The 18653-nt window shown below is 46.0% G+C and overlaps 8 non-coding genes across 8 annotated transcripts; all 8 read left to right on the top strand.

Moving 5' to 3' along the window:
* The first annotated feature begins 1453 nt into the window (after positions 1–1453).
* On the top strand, positions 1454–1644 carry LOC130306567 (U2 spliceosomal RNA). Its single transcript, XR_008855903.1, has one exon. It is a non-coding gene; the product is annotated as a U2 spliceosomal RNA (small nuclear RNA).
* Positions 1645–3731: 2087 nt separating this feature from the next.
* Positions 3732–3922, top strand: LOC130306566 (U2 spliceosomal RNA). The gene has a single exon (XR_008855902.1). It is a non-coding gene; the product is annotated as a U2 spliceosomal RNA (small nuclear RNA).
* A 2083-nt stretch (positions 3923–6005) lies between these two features.
* On the top strand, positions 6006–6196 carry LOC130306565 (U2 spliceosomal RNA). Its single transcript, XR_008855901.1, has one exon. It is a non-coding gene; the product is annotated as a U2 spliceosomal RNA (small nuclear RNA).
* Positions 6197–8285: 2089 nt separating this feature from the next.
* LOC130306563 (U2 spliceosomal RNA) lies at positions 8286–8476 on the top strand. Its single transcript, XR_008855900.1, has one exon. It is a non-coding gene; the product is annotated as a U2 spliceosomal RNA (small nuclear RNA).
* Positions 8477–10565: 2089 nt separating this feature from the next.
* Positions 10566–10756, top strand: LOC130306562 (U2 spliceosomal RNA). The gene has a single exon (XR_008855899.1). It is a non-coding gene; the product is annotated as a U2 spliceosomal RNA (small nuclear RNA).
* A 2083-nt stretch (positions 10757–12839) lies between these two features.
* On the top strand, positions 12840–13030 carry LOC130306560 (U2 spliceosomal RNA). The gene has a single exon (XR_008855897.1). It is a non-coding gene; the product is annotated as a U2 spliceosomal RNA (small nuclear RNA).
* Positions 13031–15115: 2085 nt separating this feature from the next.
* LOC130306559 (U2 spliceosomal RNA) lies at positions 15116–15306 on the top strand. The gene has a single exon (XR_008855896.1). It is a non-coding gene; the product is annotated as a U2 spliceosomal RNA (small nuclear RNA).
* A 2087-nt stretch (positions 15307–17393) lies between these two features.
* On the top strand, positions 17394–17584 carry LOC130306558 (U2 spliceosomal RNA). Its single transcript, XR_008855895.1, has one exon. It is a non-coding gene; the product is annotated as a U2 spliceosomal RNA (small nuclear RNA).
* Positions 17585–18653: the final 1069 nt, after the last annotated feature.

The following is an 18653-nucleotide window of genomic DNA, read 5'->3' as shown; positions in this document are numbered from 1 at the left end:
ACCAAAGTACAGAGGGTTAGGCTATGCTATAGTGCACCTACCTGATGCATCAGAAGGTGCGAGGCCCTTGCTAAATTCTGTGCACAGACTTTGAGATCTATGCTTTAGACTGTATCTAAACCTGCTCCAACATGGACTGACATTCTGGCCTACTTTCAGCCGATGCGACTTGTCTGTCGCTGAACAGTCGCTTTTTATGTATTCAGCACCTATGTATAATGTTGTAAAAATGCTCTAGAAGCTAAAGTCGCAGAAATGTCACACATATTTGGCCTGCAACTTTCTGTGCGACAAATTCAGACAGGAAAAATCAGTATAAATCCTTAGAAAATTATCCCCCAGTGTCTCCATCTGCTGGCGGTATTGAATAAGCATTGCTGCACTGATGGGGTATGCATTAGACGAAAAAAAAGAAGAAAAAGAAGAATAAATACGCCCAGAAAAGAGGCGAAAAGGAGAAAAACGTAAAAAAACGTGAAAAAAAAGTAAGAGGAAGAGAAGGGAAAAAAAGGTGGAAATGGGTTTAAAAGTGATTTCGGCGGAGAAATATATATATATATATATATATATATATATATATACGCGCACACACACACATATATATAAACGTATTCTCCGTTGAGATATTGCAGCCGCTGCTGTGTCCAGGCCCAGGAGCCTTAGCACTGTGCTGTGATGTCACTCAATACCACTGACATCACTAGGTGTAAACAACATCTCTCCTTTGCTGTGTATGTGACTATGGAGCTGTTTGGTGATGTCGTCTATTATGGCCTTCATAGAAGCAACAGGAGATTGTTGCATCCATCTAGAACCCTCAGAACTACAGTGCTATGATGTCACTCACTTCCACAGGCCTTGCAGAGTGTAAACAACAACAACCCAGCTTTGTCGTGTATGTAACCATAGGGATTGTGATGTCACCTAGAACCTTCACAGCAGCGACAGCTTTATGAGGAGCATCAGCACTGCTCTGCCTGAGCAGAACCATCACCGCCATAGGTTGTCAAATAACCCGGATTTAACCCACACAGGTAAGTCCAATGGGGTGCAGGCATGTCCTCTATGCTTACAGCTTCCCGTGGGTGTTGGTTTGATACCGTTTGGGGACAGCCAAGGAGGCATCTGCAGGCAACAAAGGTAGGTGTGTGCTTGTGTGTGTGTTTCCTATGCAGATCCTAAGCCCAGTGTCACATGCAAGTAGGAGGAGTAAGAAGGGTTCCTGGCAAATCCGGGTTATGGATTGCATTTAAAAAGGCCCCGTGGGAGTGCAATGGGCCCCTGTCTTGCTGCTTAGCAATAATGGTATGGGTTTAGGTTCTGCTGTGTGTACTGGTGGTTGACTGCCCCCCAGCCCAGAGTGTGCATGGAAAATTGTCTGGCAGCCTCCCTGACAGCAAGCAGTGATAGTGCCCATGAAGGGGACCTTGTTGGGCCCGCCCCTTTCACGGTTATCGCTTCTCGGCCTTTTGGCTAAGATCAAGTGTAGTATCTGTTCTTATCAGTTTAATATCTGATACGTCCCCTATCTGGGGACCATATATTAAATGGATTTTTGAGAACGGGGGCCGATTTCGAAGCTTGCTTCCGTCGCCCTATGCATTGACCCGATATGGCAGTATCTTCGGGTACAGTGCACCACCCCCTTACAGGGTTAAAAAGAAAGATTCCTACTTTCATTGCTACCTGCTTGCTGGCTAGCCAGCTAGCCAGCCCTGTGGGCCTTGCTGCTGCTGCTGCTGCTGCTGCTGCAGCCAAAAAACAAAAGGTGGTGCTGCTGCTGCTTCTGCTGCTTCTGCTTGTGTCTGGCCGCTGTTGGAGCGTCCAGGCACAGGACTTCTGCTGCTGCTGACTAAATGGCCTCCTTAATTGGATCATTTGAGTAGCCAGCACACCTGTGCAGGTAGGGCATGACATGATAGGCAGCTGCCTTGATAGCGGGTGGGTGCTGAATGTTCCTAATTGACAAAATAAGATTAATGCTTATGAAGAAATATAAAATCTCATCCCTTCCCCAATATCGCGCCACACCCCTACCCCTTAATTCCCTGGTTGAACTTGATGGACATATGTCTTTTTTCGACCGTACTAACTATGTAACTATGTAACATAACATGGGGGGGTCTCCTGGCTGTTCACACAGGTGTGTCATTGCTGTACATTGACCATGCATTGCTTCTGTGGTATTGCAAAGGCAAAGACAAATGCTTCCAGCCATCCATTGCACTAATGGATTGGTCATCAGCTGGCTGTCTATGTCCCGCATCAATATAGACCAAAGTACAGAGGGTTAGGCTATGCTATAGTGCACCTACCTGATGCATCAGAAGGTGCGAGGCCCTTGCTAAATTCTGTGCACAGACTTTGAGATCTATGCTTTAGACTGTATCTAAACCTGCTCCAACATGGACTGACATTCTGGCCTACTTTCAGCCGATGCGACTTGTCTGTCGCTGAACAGTCGCTTTTTATGTATTCAGCACCTATGTATAATGTTGTAAAAATGCTCTAGAAGCTAAAGTCGCAGAAATGTCACACATATTTGGCCTGCAACTTTCTGTGCGACAAATTCAGACAGGAAAAATCAGTATAAATCCTTAGAAAATTATCCCCCAGTGTCTCCATCTGCTGGCGGTATTGAATAAGCATTGCTGCACTGATGGGGTATGCATTAGACGAAAAAAAAGAAGAAAAAGAAGAATAATACGCCCAGAAAAGAGGCGAAAAGGAGAAAAACGTAAAAAAAGTGAAAAAAAAGTAAGAGGAAGAGAAGGGAAAAAAAGGTGGAAATGGGTTTAAAAGTGATTTCGGCGGAGAAATATATATATATATATATATATATATATATATATATATATACGCGCACACACACACATATATATAAACGTATTCTCCGTTGAGATATTGCAGCCGCTGCTGTGTCCAGGCCCAGGAGCCTTAGCACTGTGCTGTGATGTCACTCAATACCACTGACATCACTAGGTGTAAACAACATCTCTCCTTTGCTGTGTATGTGACTATGGAGCTGTTTGGTGATGTCGTCTATTATGGCCTTCATAGAAGCAACAGGAGATTGTTGCATCCATCTAGAACCCTCAGAACTACAGTGCTATGATGTCACTCACTTCCACAGGCCTTGCAGAGTGTAAACAACAACAACCCAGCTTTGTCGTGTATGTAACCATAGGGATTGTGATGTCACCTAGAACCTTCACAGCAGCGACAGCTTTATGAGGAGCATCAGCACTGCTCTGCCTGAGCAGAACCATCACCGCCATAGGTTGTCAAATAACCCGGATTTAACCCACACAGGTAAGTCCAATGGGGTGCAGGCATGTCCTCTATGCTTACAGCTTCCCGTGGGTGTTGGTTTGATACCGTTTGGGGACAGCCAAGGAGGCATCTGCAGGCAACAAAGGTAGGTGTGTGCTTGTGTGTGTGTTTCCTATGCAGATCCTAAGCCCAGTGTCACATGCAAGTAGGAGGAGTAAGAAGGGTTCCTGGCAAATCCGGGTTATGGATTGCATTTAAAAAGGCCCCGTGGGAGTGCAATGGGCCCCTGTCTTGCTGCTTAGCAATAATGGTATGGGTTTAGGTTCTGCTGTGTGTACTGGTGGTTGACTGCCCCCCAGCCCAGAGTGTGCATGGAAAATTGTCTGGCAGCCTCCCTGACAGCAAGCAGTGATAGTGCCCATGAAGGGGACCTTGTTGGGCCCGCCCCTTTCACGGTTATCGCTTCTCGGCCTTTTGGCTAAGATCAAGTGTAGTATCTGTTCTTATCAGTTTAATATCTGATACGTCCCCTATCTGGGGACCATATATTAAATGGATTTTTGAGAACGGGGGCCGATTTCGAAGCTTGCTTCCGTCGCCCTATGCATTGACCCGATATGGCAGTATCTTCGGGTACAGTGCACCACCCCCTTACAGGGTTAAAAAGAAAGATTCCTACTTTCATTGCTACCTGCTTGCTGGCTAGCCAGCTAGCCAGCCCTGTGGGCCTTGCTGCTGCTGCTGCTGCAGCCAAAAAACAAAAGGTGGTGCTGCTGCTGCTTCTGCTGCTTCTGCTTGTGTCTGGCCGCTGTTGGAGCGTCCAGGCACAGGACTTCTGCTGCTGCTGACTAAATGGCCTCCTTAATTGGATCATTTGAGTAGCCAGCACACCTGTGCAGGTAGGGCATGACATGATAGGCAGCTGCCTTGATAGCGGGTGGGTGCTGAATGTTCCTAATTGACAAAATAAGATTAATGCTTATGAAGAAATATAAAATCTCATCCCTTCCCCAATATCGCGCCACACCCCTACCCCTTAATTCCCTGGTTGAACTTGATGGACATATGTCTTTTTTCGACCGTACTAACTATGTAACTATGTAACATAACATGGGGGGGTCTCCTGGCTGTTCACACAGGTGTGTCATTGCTGTACATTGACCATGCATTGCTTCTGTGGTATTGCAAAGGCAAAGACAAATGCTTCCAGCCATCCATTGCACTAATGGATTGGTCATCAGCTGGCTGTCTATGTCCCGCATCAATATAGACCAAAGTACAGAGGGTTAGGCTATGCTATAGTGCACCTACCTGATGCATCAGAAGGTGCGAGGCCCTTGCTAAATTCTGTGCACAGACTTTGAGATCTATGCTTTAGACTGTATCTAAACCTGCTCCAACATGGACTGACATTCTGGCCTACTTTCAGCCGATGCGACTTGTCTGTCGCTGAACAGTCGCTTTTTATGTATTCAGCACCTATGTATAATGTTGTAAAAATGCTCTAGAAGCTAAAGTCGCAGAAATGTCACACATATTTGGCCTGCAACTTTCTGTGCGACAAATTCAGACAGGAAAAATCAGTATAAATCCTTAGAAAATTATCCCCCAGTGTCTCCATCTGCTGGCGGTATTGAATAAGCATTGCTGCACTGATGGGGTATGCATTAGACGAAAAAAAAGAAGAAAAAGAAGAATAATACGCCCAGAAAAGAGGCGAAAAGGAGAAAAACGTAAAAAAACGTGAAAAAAAAGTAAGAGGAAGAGAAGGGAAAAAAAGGTGGAAATGGGTTTAAAAGTGATTTCGGCGGAGAAATATATATATATATATATATATATATATATATATATATATATATACGCGCACACACACACATATATATAAACGTATTCTCCGTTGAGATATTGCAGCCGCTGCTGTGTCCAGGCCCAGGAGCCTTAGCACTGTGCTGTGATGTCACTCAATACCACTGACATCACTAGGTGTAAACAACATCTCTCCTTTGCTGTGTATGTGACTATGGAGCTGTTTGGTGATGTCGTCTATTATGGCCTTCATAGAAGCAACAGGAGATTGTTGCATCCATCTAGAACCCTCAGAACTACAGTGCTATGATGTCACTCACTTCCACAGGCCTTGCAGAGTGTAAACAACAACAACCCAGCTTTGTCGTGTATGTAACCATAGGGATTGTGATGTCACCTAGAACCTTCACAGCAGCGACAGCTTTATGAGGAGCATCAGCACTGCTCTGCCTGAGCAGAACCATCACCGCCATAGGTTGTCAAATAACCCGGATTTAACCCACACAGGTAAGTCCAATGGGGTGCAGGCATGTCCTCTATGCTTACAGCTTCCCGTGGGTGTTGGTTTGATACCGTTTGGGGACAGCCAAGGAGGCATCTGCAGGCAACAAAGGTAGGTGTGTGCTTGTGTGTGTGTTTCCTATGCAGATCCTAAGCCCAGTGTCACATGCAAGTAGGAGGAGTAAGAAGGGTTCCTGGCAAATCCGGGTTATGGATTGCATTTAAAAAGGCCCCGTGGGAGTGCAATGGGCCCCTGTCTTGCTGCTTAGCAATAATGGTATGGGTTTAGGTTCTGCTGTGTGTACTGGTGGTTGACTGCCCCCCAGCCCAGAGTGTGCATGGAAAATTGTCTGGCAGCCTCCCTGACAGCAAGCAGTGATAGTGCCCATGAAGGGGACCTTGTTGGGCCCGCCCCTTTCACGGTTATCGCTTCTCGGCCTTTTGGCTAAGATCAAGTGTAGTATCTGTTCTTATCAGTTTAATATCTGATACGTCCCCTATCTGGGGACCATATATTAAATGGATTTTTGAGAACGGGGGCCGATTTCGAAGCTTGCTTCCGTCGCCCTATGCATTGACCCGATATGGCAGTATCTTCGGGTACAGTGCACCACCCCCTTACAGGGTTAAAAAGAAAGATTCCTACTTTCATTGCTACCTGCTTGCTGGCTAGCCAGCTAGCCAGCCCTGTGGGCCTTGCTGCTGCTGCTGCTGCTGCTGCAGCCAAAAAACAAAAGGTGGTGCTGCTGCTGCTTCTGCTGCTTCTGCTTGTGTCTGGCCGCTGTTGGAGCGTCCAGGCACAGGACTTCTGCTGCTGCTGACTAAATGGCCTCCTTAATTGGATCATTTGAGTAGCCAGCACACCTGTGCAGGTAGGGCATGACATGATAGGCAGCTGCCTTGATAGCGGGTGGGTGCTGAATGTTCCTAATTGACAAAATAAGATTAATGCTTATGAAGAAATATAAAATCTCATCCCTTCCCCAATATCGCGCCACACCCCTACCCCTTAATTCCCTGGTTGAACTTGATGGACATATGTCTTTTTTCGACCGTACTAACTATGTAACTATGTAACATAACATGGGGGGGTCTCCTGGCTGTTCACACAGGTGTGTCATTGCTGTACATTGACCATGCATTGCTTCTGTGGTATTGCAAAGGCAAAGACAAATGCTTCCAGCCATCCATTGCACTAATGGATTGGTCATCAGCTGGCTGTCTATGTCCCGCATCAATATAGACCAAAGTACAGAGGGTTAGGCTATGCTATAGTGCACCTACCTGATGCATCAGAAGGTGCGAGGCCCTTGCTAAATTCTGTGCACAGACTTTGAGATCTATGCTTTAGACTGTATCTAAACCTGCTCCAACATGGACTGACATTCTGGCCTACTTTCAGCCGATGCGACTTGTCTGTCGCTGAACAGTCGCTTTTTATGTATTCAGCACCTATGTATAATGTTGTAAAAATGCTCTAGAAGCTAAAGTCGCAGAAATGTCACACATATTTGGCCTGCAACTTTCTGTGCGACAAATTCAGACAGGAAAAATCAGTATAAATCCTTAGAAAATTATCCCCCAGTGTCTCCATCTGCTGGCGGTATTGAATAAGCATTGCTGCACTGATGGGGTATGCATTAGACGAAAAAAAAGAAGAAAAAGAAGAATAATACGCCCAGAAAAGAGGCGAAAAGGAGAAAAACGTAAAAAAACGTGAAAAAAAAGTAAGAGGAAGAGAAGGGAAAAAAAGGTGGAAATGGGTTTAAAAGTGATTTCGGCGGAGAAATATATATATATATATATATATATATATATATATATATATATATACGCGCACACACACACATATATATAAACGTATTCTCCGTTGAGATATTGCAGCCGCTGCTGTGTCCAGGCCCAGGAGCCTTAGCACTGTGCTGTGATGTCACTCAATACCACTGACATCACTAGGTGTAAACAACATCTCTCCTTTGCTGTGTATGTGACTATGGAGCTGTTTGGTGATGTCGTCTATTATGGCCTTCATAGAAGCAACAGGAGATTGTTGCATCCATCTAGAACCCTCAGAACTACAGTGCTATGATGTCACTCACTTCCACAGGCCTTGCAGAGTGTAAACAACAACAACCCAGCTTTGTCGTGTATGTAACCATAGGGATTGTGATGTCACCTAGAACCTTCACAGCAGCGACAGCTTTATGAGGAGCATCAGCACTGCTCTGCCTGAGCAGAACCATCACCGCCATAGGTTGTCAAATAACCCGGATTTAACCCACACAGGTAAGTCCAATGGGGTGCAGGCATGTCCTCTATGCTTACAGCTTCCCGTGGGTGTTGGTTTGATACCGTTTGGGGACAGCCAAGGAGGCATCTGCAGGCAACAAAGGTAGGTGTGTGCTTGTGTGTGTGTTTCCTATGCAGATCCTAAGCCCAGTGTCACATGCAAGTAGGAGGAGTAAGAAGGGTTCCTGGCAAATCCGGGTTATGGATTGCATTTAAAAAGGCCCCGTGGGAGTGCAATGGGCCCCTGTCTTGCTGCTTAGCAATAATGGTATGGGTTTAGGTTCTGCTGTGTGTACTGGTGGTTGACTGCCCCCCAGCCCAGAGTGTGCATGGAAAATTGTCTGGCAGCCTCCCTGACAGCAAGCAGTGATAGTGCCCATGAAGGGGACCTTGTTGGGCCCGCCCCTTTCACGGTTATCGCTTCTCGGCCTTTTGGCTAAGATCAAGTGTAGTATCTGTTCTTATCAGTTTAATATCTGATACGTCCCCTATCTGGGGACCATATATTAAATGGATTTTTGAGAACGGGGGCCGATTTCGAAGCTTGCTTCCGTCGCCCTATGCATTGACCCGATATGGCAGTATCTTCGGGTACAGTGCACCACCCCCTTACAGGGTTAAAAAGAAAGATTCCTACTTTCATTGCTACCTGCTTGCTGGCTAGCCAGCTAGCCAGCCCTGTGGGCCTTGCTGCTGCTGCTGCTGCTGCTGCAGCCAAAAAACAAAAGGTGGTGCTGCTGCTGCTTCTGCTGCTTCTGCTTGTGTCTGGCCGCTGTTGGAGCGTCCAGGCACAGGACTTCTGCTGCTGCTGACTAAATGGCCTCCTTAATTGGATCATTTGAGTAGCCAGCACACCTGTGCAGGTAGGGCATGACATGATAGGCAGCTGCCTTGATAGCGGGTGGGTGCTGAATGTTCCTAATTGACAAAATAAGATTAATGCTTATGAAGAAATATAAAATCTCATCCCTTCCCCAATATCGCGCCACACCCCTACCCCTTAATTCCCTGGTTGAACTTGATGGACATATGTCTTTTTTCGACCGTACTAACTATGTAACTATGTAACATAACATGGGGGGGTCTCCTGGCTGTTCACACAGGTGTGTCATTGCTGTACATTGACCATGCATTGCTTCTGTGGTATTGCAAAGGCAAAGACAAATGCTTCCAGCCATCCATTGCACTAATGGATTGGTCATCAGCTGGCTGTCTATGTCCCGCATCAATATAGACCAAAGTACAGAGGGTTAGGCTATGCTATAGTGCACCTACCTGATGCATCAGAAGGTGCGAGGCCCTTGCTAAATTCTGTGCACAGACTTTGAGATCTATGCTTTAGACTGTATCTAAACCTGCTCCAACATGGACTGACATTCTGGCCTACTTTCAGCCGATGCGACTTGTCTGTCGCTGAACAGTCGCTTTTTATGTATTCAGCACCTATGTATAATGTTGTAAAAATGCTCTAGAAGCTAAAGTCGCAGAAATGTCACACATATTTGGCCTGCAACTTTCTGTGCGACAAATTCAGACAGGAAAAATCAGTATAAATCCTTAGAAAATTATCCCCCAGTGTCTCCATCAGCTGGCGGTATTGAATAAGCATTGCTGCACTGATGGGGTATGCATTAGACGAAAAAAAAGAAGAAAAAGAAGAATAATACGCCCAGAAAAGAGGCGAAAAGGAGAAAAACGTAAAAAAACGTGAAAAAAAAGTAAGAGGAAGAGAAGGGAAAAAAAGGTGGAAATGGGTTTAAAAGTGATTTCGGCGGAGAAATATATATATATATATATATATATATATATATATATATATATATACGCGCACACACACACATATATATAAACGTATTCTCCGTTGAGATATTGCAGCCGCTGCTGTGTCCAGGCCCAGGAGCCTTAGCACTGTGCTGTGATGTCACTCAATACCACTGACATCACTAGGTGTAAACAACATCTCTCCTTTGCTGTGTATGTGACTATGGAGCTGTTTGGTGATGTCGTCTATTATGGCCTTCATAGAAGCAACAGGAGATTGTTGCATCCATCTAGAACCCTCAGAACTACAGTGCTATGATGTCACTCACTTCCACAGGCCTTGCAGAGTGTAAACAACAACAACCCAGCTTTGTCGTGTATGTAACCATAGGGATTGTGATGTCACCTAGAACCTTCACAGCAGCGACAGCTTTATGAGGAGCATCAGCACTGCTCTGCCTGAGCAGAACCATCACCGCCATAGGTTGTCAAATAACCCGGATTTAACCCACACAGGTAAGTCCAATGGGGTGCAGGCATGTCCTCTATGCTTACAGCTTCCCGTGGGTGTTGGTTTGATACCGTTTGGGGACAGCCAAGGAGGCATCTGCAGGCAACAAAGGTAGGTGTGTGCTTGTGTGTGTGTTTCCTATGCAGATCCTAAGCCCAGTGTCACATGCAAGTAGGAGGAGTAAGAAGGGTTCCTGGCAAATCCGGGTTATGGATTGCATTTAAAAAGGCCCCGTGGGAGTGCAATGGGCCCCTGTCTTGCTGCTTAGCAATAATGGTATGGGTTTAGGTTCTGCTGTGTGTACTGGTGGTTGACTGCCCCCCAGCCCAGAGTGTGCATGGAAAATTGTCTGGCAGCCTCCCTGACAGCAAGCAGTGATAGTGCCCATGAAGGGGACCTTGTTGGGCCCGCCCCTTTCACGGTTATCGCTTCTCGGCCTTTTGGCTAAGATCAAGTGTAGTATCTGTTCTTATCAGTTTAATATCTGATACGTCCCCTATCTGGGGACCATATATTAAATGGATTTTTGAGAACGGGGGCCGATTTCGAAGCTTGCTTCCGTCGCCCTATGCATTGACCCGATATGGCAGTATCTTCGGGTACAGTGCACCACCCCCTTACAGGGTTAAAAAGAAAGATTCCTACTTTCATTGCTACCTGCTTGCTGGCTAGCCAGCTAGCCAGCCCTGTGGGCCTTGCTGCTGCTGCTGCTGCAGCCAAAAAACAAAAGGTGGTGCTGCTGCTGCTTCTGCTGCTTCTGCTTGTGTCTGGCCGCTGTTGGAGCGTCCAGGCACAGGACTTCTGCTGCTGCTGACTAAATGGCCTCCTTAATTGGATCATTTGAGTAGCCAGCACACCTGTGCAGGTAGGGCATGACATGATAGGCAGCTGCCTTGATAGCGGGTGGGTGCTGAATGTTCCTAATTGACAAAATAAGATTAATGCTTATGAAGAAATATAAAATCTCATCCCTTCCCCAATATCGCGCCACACCCCTACCCCTTAATTCCCTGGTTGAACTTGATGGACATATGTCTTTTTTCGACCGTACTAACTATGTAACTATGTAACATAACATGGGGGGGTCTCCTGGCTGTTCACACAGGTGTGTCATTGCTGTACATTGACCATGCATTGCTTCTGTGGTATTGCAAAGGCAAAGACAAATGCTTCCAGCCATCCATTGCACTAATGGATTGGTCATCAGCTGGCTGTCTATGTCCCGCATCAATATAGACCAAAGTACAGAGGGTTAGGCTATGCTATAGTGCACCTACCTGATGCATCAGAAGGTGCGAGGCCCTTGCTAAATTCTGTGCACAGACTTTGAGATCTATGCTTTAGACTGTATCTAAACCTGCTCCAACATGGACTGACATTCTGGCCTACTTTCAGCCGATGCGACTTGTCTGTCGCTGAACAGTCGCTTTTTATGTATTCAGCACCTATGTATAATGTTGTAAAAATGCTCTAGAAGCTAAAGTCGCAGAAATGTCACACATATTTGGCCTGCAACTTTCTGTGCGACAAATTCAGACAGGAAAAATCAGTATAAATCCTTAGAAAATTATCCCCCAGTGTCTCCATCTGCTGGCGGTATTGAATAAGCATTGCTGCACTGATGGGGTATGCATTAGACGAAAAAAAAGAAGAAAAAGAAGAATAATACGCCCAGAAAAGAGGCGAAAAGGAGAAAAACGTAAAAAAACGTGAAAAAAAAGTAAGAGGAAGAGAAGGGAAAAAAAGGTGGAAATGGGTTTAAAAGTGATTTCGGCGGAGAAATATATATATATATATATATATATATATATATATATATATATATACGCGCACACACACACATATATATAAACGTATTCTCCGTTGAGATATTGCAGCCGCTGCTGTGTCCAGGCCCAGGAGCCTTAGCACTGTGCTGTGATGTCACTCAATACCACTGACATCACTAGGTGTAAACAACATCTCTCCTTTGCTGTGTATGTGACTATGGAGCTGTTTGGTGATGTCGTCTATTATGGCCTTCATAGAAGCAACAGGAGATTGTTGCATCCATCTAGAACCCTCAGAACTACAGTGCTATGATGTCACTCACTTCCACAGGCCTTGCAGAGTGTAAACAACAACAACCCAGCTTTGTCGTGTATGTAACCATAGGGATTGTGATGTCACCTAGAACCTTCACAGCAGCGACAGCTTTATGAGGAGCATCAGCACTGCTCTGCCTGAGCAGAACCATCACCGCCATAGGTTGTCAAATAACCCGGATTTAACCCACACAGGTAAGTCCAATGGGGTGCAGGCATGTCCTCTATGCTTACAGCTTCCCGTGGGTGTTGGTTTGATACCGTTTGGGGACAGCCAAGGAGGCATCTGCAGGCAACAAAGGTAGGTGTGTGCTTGTGTGTGTGTTTCCTATGCAGATCCTAAGCCCAGTGTCACATGCAAGTAGGAGGAGTAAGAAGGGTTCCTGGCAAATCCGGGTTATGGATTGCATTTAAAAAGGCCCCGTGGGAGTGCAATGGGCCCCTGTCTTGCTGCTTAGCAATAATGGTATGGGTTTAGGTTCTGCTGTGTGTACTGGTGGTTGACTGCCCCCCAGCCCAGAGTGTGCATGGAAAATTGTCTGGCAGCCTCCCTGACAGCAAGCAGTGATAGTGCCCATGAAGGGGACCTTGTTGGGCCCGCCCCTTTCACGGTTATCGCTTCTCGGCCTTTTGGCTAAGATCAAGTGTAGTATCTGTTCTTATCAGTTTAATATCTGATACGTCCCCTATCTGGGGACCATATATTAAATGGATTTTTGAGAACGGGGGCCGATTTCGAAGCTTGCTTCCGTCGCCCTATGCATTGACCCGATATGGCAGTATCTTCGGGTACAGTGCACCACCCCCTTACAGGGTTAAAAAGAAAGATTCCTACTTTCATTGCTACCTGCTTGCTGGCTAGCCAGCTAGCCAGCCCTGTGGGCCTTGCTGCTGCTGCTGCTGCTGCTGCAGCCAAAAAACAAAAGGTGGTGCTGCTGCTGCTTCTGCTGCTTCTGCTTGTGTCTGGCCGCTGTTGGAGCGTCCAGGCACAGGACTTCTGCTGCTGCTGACTAAATGGCCTCCTTAATTGGATCATTTGAGTAGCCAGCACACCTGTGCAGGTAGGGCATGACATGATAGGCAGCTGCCTTGATAGCGGGTGGGTGCTGAATGTTCCTAATTGACAAAATAAGATTAATGCTTATGAAGAAATATAAAATCTCATCCCTTCCCCAATATCGCGCCACACCCCTACCCCTTAATTCCCTGGTTGAACTTGATGGACATATGTCTTTTTTCGACCGTACTAACTATGTAACTATGTAACATAACATGGGGGGGTCTCCTGGCTGTTCACACAGGTGTGTCATTGCTGTACATTGACCATGCATTGCTTCTGTGGTATTGCAAAGGCAAAGACAAATGCTTCCAGCCATCCATTGCACTAATGGATTGGTCATCAGCTGGCTGTCTATGTCCCGCATCAATATAGACCAAAGTACAGAGGGTTAGGCTATGCTATAGTGCACCTACCTGATGCATCAGAAGGTGCGAGGCCCTTGCTAAATTCTGTGCACAGACTTTGAGATCTATGCTTTAGACTGTATCTAAACCTGCTCCAACATGGACTGACATTCTGGCCTACTTTCAGCCGATGCGACTTGTCTGTCGCTGAACAGTCGCTTTTTATGTATTCAGCACCTATGTATAATGTTGTAAAAATGCTCTAGAAGCTAAAGTCGCAGAAATGTCACACATATTTGGCCTGCAACTTTCTGTGCGACAAATTCAGACAGGAAAAATCAGTATAAATCCTTAGAAAATTATCCCCCAGTGTCTCCATCTGCTGGCGGTATTGAATAAGCATTGCTGCACTGATGGGGTATGCATTAGACGAAAAAAAAGAAGAAAAAGAAGAATAATACGCCCAGAAAAGAGGCGAAAAGGAGAAAAACGTAAAAAAACGTGAAAAAAAAGTAAGAGGAAGAGAAGGGAAAAAAAGGTGGAAATGGGTTTAAAAGTGATTTCGGCGGAGAAATATATATATATATATATATATATATATATATATATATATACGCGCACACACACACATATATATAAACGTATTCTCCGTTGAGATATTGCAGCCGCTGCTGTGTCCAGGCCCAGGAGCCTTAGCACTGTGCTGTGATGTCACTCAATACCACTGACATCACTAGGTGTAAACAACATCTCTCCTTTGCTGTGTATGTGACTATGGAGCTGTTTGGTGATGTCGTCTATTATGGCCTTCATAGAAGCAACAGGAGATTGTTGCATCCATCTAGAACCCTCAGAACTACAGTGCTATGATGTCACTCACTTCCACAGGCCTTGCAGAGTGTAAACAACAACAACCCAGCTTTGTCGTGTATGTAACCATAGGGATTGTGATGTCACCTAGAACCTTCACAGCAGCGACAGCTTTATGAGGAGCATCAGCACTGCTCTGCCTGAGCAGAACCATCACCGCCATAGGTTGTCAAATAACCCGGATTTAACCCACACAGGTAAGTCCAATGGGGTGCAGGCATGTCCTCTATGCTTACAGCTTCCCGTGGGTGTTGGTTTGATACCGTTTGGGGACAGCCAAGGAGGCATCTGCAGGCAACAAAGGTAGGTGTGTGCTTGTGTGTGTGTTTCCTATGCAGATCCTAAGCCCAGTGTCACATGCAAGTAGGAGGAGTAAGAAGGGTTCCTGGCAAATCCGGGTTATGGATTGCATTTAAAAAGGCCCCGTGGGAGTGCAATGGGCCCCTGTCTTGCTGCTTAGCAATAATGGTATGGGTTTAGGTTCTGCTGTGTGTACTGGTGGTTGACTGCCCCCCAGCCCAGAGTGTGCATGGAAAATTGTCTGGCAGCCTCCCTGACAGCAAGCAGTGATAGTGCCCATGAAGGGGACCTTGTTGGGCCCGCCCCTTTCACGGTTATCGCTTCTCGGCCTTTTGGCTAAGATCAAGTGTAGTATCTGTTCTTATCAGTTTAATATCTGATACGTCCCCTATCTGGGGACCATATATTAAATGGATTTTTGAGAACGGGGGCCGATTTCGAAGCTTGCTTCCGTCGCCCTATGCATTGACCCGATATGGCAGTATCTTCGGGTACAGTGCACCACCCCCTTACAGGGTTAAAAAGAAAGATTCCTACTTTCATTGCTACCTGCTTGCTGGCTAGCCAGCTAGCCAGCCCTGTGGGCCTTGCTGCTGCTGCTGCTGCTGCTGCAGCCAAAAAACAAAAGGTGGTGCTGCTGCTGCTTCTGCTGCTTCTGCTTGTGTCTGGCCGCTGTTGGAGCGTCCAGGCACAGGACTTCTGCTGCTGCTGACTAAATGGCCTCCTTAATTGGATCATTTGAGTAGCCAGCACACCTGTGCAGGTAGGGCATGACATGATAGGCAGCTGCCTTGATAGCGGGTGGGTGCTGAATGTTCCTAATTGACAAAATAAGATTAATGCTTATGAAGAAATATAAAATCTCATCCCTTCCCCAATATCGCGCCACACCCCTACCCCTTAATTCCCTGGTTGAACTTGATGGACATATGTCTTTTTTCGACCGTACTAACTATGTAACTATGTAACATAACATGGGGGGGTCTCCTGGCTGTTCACACAGGTGTGTCATTGCTGTACATTGACCATGCATTGCTTCTGTGGTATTGCAAAGGCAAAGACAAATGCTTCCAGCCATCCATTGCACTAATGGATTGGTCATCAGCTGGCTGTCTATGTCCCGCATCAATATAGACCAAAGTACAGAGGGTTAGGCTATGCTATAGTGCACCTACCTGATGCATCAGAAGGTGCGAGGCCCTTGCTAAATTCTGTGCACAGACTTTGAGATCTATGCTTTAGACTGTATCTAAACCTGCTCCAACATGGACTGACATTCTGGCCTACTTTCAGCCGATGCGACTTGTCTGTCGCTGAACAGTCGCTTTTTATGTATTCAGCACCTATGTATAATGTTGTAAAAATGCTCTAGAAGCTAAAGTCGCAGAAATGTCACACATATTTGGCCTGCAACTTTCTGTGCGACAAATTCAGACAGGAAAAATCAGTATAAATCCTTAGAAAATTATCCCCCAGTGTCTCCATCTGCTGGCGGTATTGAATAAGCATTGCTGCACTGATGGGGTATGCATTAGACGAAAAAAAAGAAGAAAAAGAAGAATAATACGCCCAGAAAAGAGGCGAAAAGGAGAAAAACGTAAAAAAACGTGAAAAAAAAGTAAGAGGAAGAGAAGGGAAAAAAAGGTGGAAATGGGTTTAAAAGTGATTTCGGCGGAGAAATATATATATATATATATATATATATATATATATATATATATATGCGCACACACACACATATATATAAACGTATTCTCCGTTGAGATATTGCAGCCGCTGCTGTGTCCAGGCCCAGGAGCCTTAGCACTGTGCTGTGATGTCACTCAATACCACTGACATCACTAGGTGTAAACAACATCTCTCCTTTGCTGTGTATGTGACTATGGAGCTGTTTGGTGATGTCGTCTATTATGGCCTTCATAGAAGCAACAGGAGATTGTTGCATCCATCTAGAACCCTCAGAACTACAGTGCTATGATGTCACTCACTTCCACAGGCCTTGCAGAGTGTAAACAACAACAACCCAGCTTTGTCGTGTATGTAACCATAGGGATTGTGATGTCACCTAGAACCTTCACAGCAGCGACAGCTTTATGAGGAGCATCAGCACTGCTCTGCCTGAGCAGAACCATCACCGCCATAGGTTGTCAAATAACCCGGATTTAACCCACACAGGTAAGTCCAATGGGGTGCAGGCATGTCCTCTATGCTTACAGCTTCCCGTGGGTGTTGGTTTGATACCGTTTGGGGACAGCCAAGGAGGCATCTGCAGGCAACAAAGGTAGGTGTGTGCTTGTGTGTGTGTTTCCTATGCAGATCCTAAGCCCAGTGTCACATGCAAGTAGGAGGAGTAAGAAGGGTTCCTGGCAAATCCGGGTTATGGATTGCATTTAAAAAGGCCCCGTGGGAGTGCAATGGGCCCCTGTCTTGCTGCTTAGCAATAATGGTATGGGTTTAGGTTCTGCTGTGTGTACTGGTGGTTGACTGCCCCCCAGCCCAGAGTGTGCATGGAAAATTGTCTGGCAGCCTCCCTGACAGCAAGCAGTGATAGTGCCCATGAAGGGGACCTTGTTGGGCCCGCCCCTTTCACGGTTATCGCTTCTCGGCCTTTTGGCTAAGATCAAGTGTAGTATCTGTTCTTATCAGTTTAATATCTGATACGTCCCCTATCTGGGGACCATATATTAAATGGATTTTTGAGAACGGGGGCCGATTTCGAAGCTTGCTTCCGTCGCCCTATGCATTGACCCGATATGGCAGTATCTTCGGGTACAGTGCACCACCCCCTTACAGGGTTAAAAAGAAAGATTCCTACTTTCATTGCTACCTGCTTGCTGGCTAGCCAGCTAGCCAGCCCTGTGGGCCTTGCTGCTGCTGCTGCTGCAGCCAAAAAACAAAAGGTGGTGCTGCTGCTGCTTCTGCTGCTTCTGCTTGTGTCTGGCCGCTGTTGGAGCGTCCAGGCACAGGACTTCTGCTGCTGCTGACTAAATGGCCTCCTTAATTGGATCATTTGAGTAGCCAGCACACCTGTGCAGGTAGGGCATGACATGATAGGCAGCTGCCTTGATAGCGGGTGGGTGCTGAATGTTCCTAATTGACAAAATAAGATTAATGCTTATGAAGAAATATAAAATCTCATCCCTTCCCCAATATCGCGCCACACCCCTACCCCTTAATTCCCTGGTTGAACTTGATGGACATATGTCTTTTTTCGACCGTACTAACTATGTAACTATGTAACATAACATGGGGGGGTCTCCTGGCTGTTCACACAGGTGTGTCATTGCTGTACATTGACCATGCATTGCTTCTGTGGTATTGCAAAGGCAAAGACAAATGCTTCCAGCCATCCATTGCACTAATGGATTGGTCATCAGCTGGCTGTCTATGTCCCGCATCAATATAGACCAAAGTACAGAGGGTTAGGCTATGCTATAGTGCACCTACCTGATGCATCAGAAGGTGCGAGGCCCTTGCTAAATTCTGTGCACAGACTTTGAGATCTATGCTTTAGACTGTATCTAAACCTGCTCCAACATGGACTGACATTCTGGCCTACTTTCAGCCGATGCGACTTGTCTGTCGCTGAACAGTCGCTTTTTATGTATTCAGCACCTATGTATAATGTTGTAAAAATGCTCTAGAAGCTAAAGTCGCAGAAATGTCACACATATTTGGCCTGCAACTTTCTGTGCGACAAATTCAGACAGGAAAAATCAGTATAAATCCTTAGAAAATTATCCCCCAGTGTCTCCATCTGCTGGCGGTATTGAATAAGCATTGCTGCACTGATGGGGTATGCATTAGACGAAAAAAAAGAAGAAAAAGAAGAATAATACGCCCAGAAAAGAGGC

Source organism: Hyla sarda, unplaced genomic scaffold (assembly GCF_029499605.1).
Source record: "Hyla sarda isolate aHylSar1 unplaced genomic scaffold, aHylSar1.hap1 scaffold_1382, whole genome shotgun sequence".
NCBI classification, from domain to species: Eukaryota; Metazoa; Chordata; class Amphibia; order Anura; family Hylidae; genus Hyla; species Hyla sarda.
The sequence above is the reverse complement of the archived record's forward strand: the minus strand, read 5'-3'. Positions and strand labels throughout refer to the sequence as shown.